Consider the following 4,493-nt stretch of genomic DNA (forward strand, 5'->3'; position numbering starts at 1 on the left):
TTTAGTTTCTGTCCTCTACAGCATTCACTTATAGCTTTGTCTTCACATTGAATCTTTTGAACTAAGTGAATGTGATCGGACCCTAACCTTTCTATGCTCCTGTCTTAAGTCTATCTATCCAAATCATATGCATTCTATTGAAACTGTCAAAACGTCTTCTCTGCGTCCTTATCAGCAGAAGACACAGAGACAAACATTAATCTGTTTTCTATGCTCAATCCTTTTTGCCTGAAAGCCGGAGAAGTGGGAACGACCACCCGACAATCCAGGCGTGCGTGGGAACGAGGAACAACCTCCAATGTGTTGCATGATTGCCACGTGTCCTTCAGATGTGAACCGCCAGGGGCACCTACGTAATAACGCTGTGCCGTCCCTGTCTCTATAAATACACGGATCACCCCAGTCATTATCTCTTCTTCCACTCTCGCACAAACCCTAGCGCCACCGCTACCACTCGACGACACCGGCGACGAAGCGCTTAGCTGCCGCAACCTCACCGACGCCGTCCTCACGCCGACTACGGACATTGTCTTCTCCGCCGTCGCCGTACGTGTCCTCCGTCGCCAAGTTAGGGCACGGAAGATCGAACTGCTTGACCTCCTCTCCCACTCCGTCTAGCAGTTCCTCGTGTGGTAAATAAAACCTCCTTTTTACAGTCTTTTTGATCCGATAGATTCATCCTTTTCAACCACAAGTGGTTTCTATTCCCACAAGTTGGATCTATCTCATTCTGCAACTCATAGCATGCCTAGTATGTTCACTTATGCTTCACAAAGTAGTTAGATTCCTCACTTGTACTTATTCGTGGATTCGTACAAATCTGGAACCAACTCTCTACATATGACTAAATGTCTTCGCACTATGAGGTCAATGTCTTCTAAACCGATTTATCTTCAAAATCTTCTGAGAATGCATATGACCTCTTCCTCTTCCCTCGCACCTTTAATGCTGTCGCAGGTACATGTCCGTGGGCGAATCCCTTGGTTCTCATAGTTTGCATTCATTTGCAGAGTTCTTACACCATCATATAAATTCTCCTGAAGCCAGTTCTTGTCTGACCAGTAGACGGAAGAATTTGACAGTGTTGAAGCCTTTCAGTCTAAACTTCATGGCAATAGAGAAATCTGCAAGGAAGGGTGGCAGACAGCGCCGTGGAAACACCTCAAGAGATTTGCCTCCTGACCTCTATGAGCTGTACAAGACAAATCCAGAGGAGGACTACAATCAGCGGAAAACCCGAATCCAATGGATTCGAAGATATTGGACAGAACAATGGTACAAGTACAGGTTCGTGACCCAGGAATATGCTGAGAAGAATGCCATCAAGCGACCCTGGGGAGACATCTTGTACAAAAACCTTCAACCCAGGTCCAGAGCTGAAGCCATTGAACAAGGCTTCTATCCTTGCATGGTCCGTAGACCACAGCCTGCAGATGCAGACCCATCTTCATTGCTATGGTGTCGTGACGACAATCTGTTCAAGCGCAACTTCCAGTTTTCCAAGAACTCGGCCAAAGAAAAAAAGAAGTCGCGAGGATTAGACTTCAATCCAGGCCCCTCTGCTCCTCGTGCTGACGGCACACGCAAAGTTGAACCCAATCTTGTTGGGCCCTTCTACAACCTAGAAGGCCTCATCACTCATATTATGGTTCAAGGGACAGCCGTGGATGAACCTGCAGACGACGCTGATTCTAACGAAGCGCCTGCACCACCGAAGCCAAAGAAGCTGAAGAAACCGAAAGCTTCGAAGCCTTCCCCTGCACCAAAGGTTTCACGGGCGAAGCCTCTGGCCACTGCACCTCCTGAAGCCAGTGTGCAGTTGAAGATCTCTCACGCATCTCCCAGCCCGCCAAAGTGAAGAAGCCCATGCAACCAACCGGTCAAGCACTGACCCCTGCTGCTGTTTTGCGAAATGAGAATGACGCCATTGACCTGTCCAGCGACGACTGAAAGTGCGTTATATCGACTAGAGGGGGGGGGGTGAATAGGCGATTTTTATGATAGTCTTCAAAACGTGGGAGTTATGAAGACAAACAAAGAAGATTTTGCCTATTACTATGCAGCGGAAGTTAGATTACACTAGGCCAGCCATGGTCAAGTATTCAATAAAGTGAAAGCGTAATGACAAACAGCTGCAGTGTAATAAGGATCAGGTGGGAAGAAGTTATGAAGCCAAACAGATCATACATTCACGTTGTGAAGACAAAAGATAGAGCAAGCAAGCAATGGCTTCACAATGAGTAACAGTAAGAAAAAGGAAGTGAAGATGAAACCAGTGACTCGTTGAAGACAATGATGTGTTGGACCAGTTCCAGTTGCTGTGACAACTGTACGTCTGGTTGGAGCGGCTAGGTATTTAAACCTTAGGACACATAGTCCCGGACACCCAGTCCTGAACACGCAGCTCAGGACACCAAGTCCTCACCGTATTCTCCTTGAGCTAAGGTCACATAGTCCTCGCCCAATCACTCTGGTAAGTCTTCAAGGTAGACTCCCAAACCTTCACAGACTTCGTTCACTGGCAATCCACAATGTCTCTTGGATGCTCTGAACGCGACGCCTAACCGTCTAGAGGATTAACACTCCTCAAGTGTAATAAGTCTTCAGATCACACAGACAAGAAGACTTAAGTGATGCCCAATGTTCTCTGGCTCTGGGTGGTTAGGGCTTTTCTCCTCGCTAGGAATTTTCTCTCAAAGGCTTCGAGGTGGGTTGCTCTCAAACGACAAAAGCCGTGCACTGAAATCTGAGCAGCCAACCGTTTATGGTTGTAGGGGGTGGGCTATTTATAGCCACTTGGCAACCCGACCTGATTTGTCCGAAATGACCCTAGGTCACTAAGGAACTGACACGTGTCACAACGGTCAGATTTCAAACTCTCATGGCAACTTTACTTGGGCTACAAGCAAAGCTGACTTGTCCGGCTCTGGAGAAGATTCTCTCTCATTGTCTTCACTTGAAGACATAGGTTTTTGGTTTAGGCATCACTTCAGTCATTCTGACTAGTTCTCCTGGACCCCACTTAACAGTACAGTGGTTCCTATGACTCAACACAAAAGAAAAAGAACTATGAAAGATCTAATCTTCGATCTCCATAGGCTTCATAACGTGTCTTCTTTTGTCATAGTCTTCAATGTGAATATCTTCATATACCACCTTTGGCTTCAATGCCTTCATACATTTTCAGGGGTCATCTCTGGTAGTAAAACCGAATCAATGAGGGACTTCTACCTGTGTTATCCTGCAATTCTCACAAACACATTAGTCCCTCAACTAGGTTTGTCGTCAATACTCCAAAACCAACTAGGGGTGGCACTAGATGCACTTACAATCTCCCCCTTTTTGGTGATTGATGACAAACTAGTTGAAGTTTTCAACGGGGAATATAGTCTGTGAAATTGTAAAGGATAAGGAATTGTCTTCATAAGTTGCAAGGGCTCCCCCTGAAGATGTGCATATAAGTTAATTTGCTTTTGGAGTGCAAATGCACATGGCAGGTTGTACTTGTGGAGATCCACTTCAGCTTATGATGACAATCCACTATGCATGTGAAAGTATATGAAGATAATGACATGCATAATGGAAAATGGACGTCTGCGGAATGAGATAAGTGCGGAATTTATCTTCGCAAAACAGGGTGGCAAACAAGTAGCAGACGACCATCTGGTTTAAGTGTTACAACTCATAAGAACCAAATGAAGCAAAAACGAGAGTTGTAAGCACGAAGCAAAATATAGCAAAACATAAAGCACCCGCCCATATGGACCCGCTTGAAGACTATCAACTCATATGCTTCTCCCCCTTTTGTCAGCGAGGACCAAAAAGGTTTGAAGACATAGAGTGTCTACTCGTTCCCAGGAGCAGCAGGGTCGTTGGAGGTGTTTGGCGGTGCAGAAGAGCTTGGAGGTGCTGAAGCAGGTGGCGGTGATGTAGCATCGTCTTCTTCATCGATGATTCTGGCAGTGACTGTGGTAGCAGATGAAGAAAATTCAGAGTCTTCAAGTGATGGTGTGTTGCGCATCACCGCCCTTCTAGGAGGTGTGGTGTCAAACTTGAAGCGCTCAGTGAAGCCATCCTCTTCAAGTTCAGCTTCAGTACATATCATTGATAGCCCTTTCCATGTACGCCGGCAGGTTTCATGAGTGACGAAAGCATTCTTGGTGGCAAGATTTTGAAGACGATTAACATCTACCAAGAGGCTTTTCATCTGACGCTTTAGCCAGTCGTGATGCCTATCTTGTTTTTGATGAAGGGCCACAAGAAGCTCTCGGTCATTGAGAACACGAGCGCGCTTCTTGTGTCTTGAAGCAGTTGCACTATCAGTGGCTTCAGTTGAAGCAGGGTGTGGCGCACGTGTAGTGCCAGCCAAAGGATACACCCTGGAGATGGCTTCAACACCTTCATCGTTTTGAGTGAAGCTCTGGTGTTCTGCATTCTGAAGACTTATAGGTTGCTTGGCAGGCTCAGGATATATAACTTCGGCAGAGGTATAC

The sequence above is a fragment of the Triticum urartu genome, chromosome 2A (genome assembly GCF_056163025.1).
Source record: "Triticum urartu cultivar PI428250 chromosome 2A, HENAU_Tu73, whole genome shotgun sequence".
Classification (NCBI taxonomy): Eukaryota; Viridiplantae; Streptophyta; class Magnoliopsida; order Poales; family Poaceae; genus Triticum; species Triticum urartu.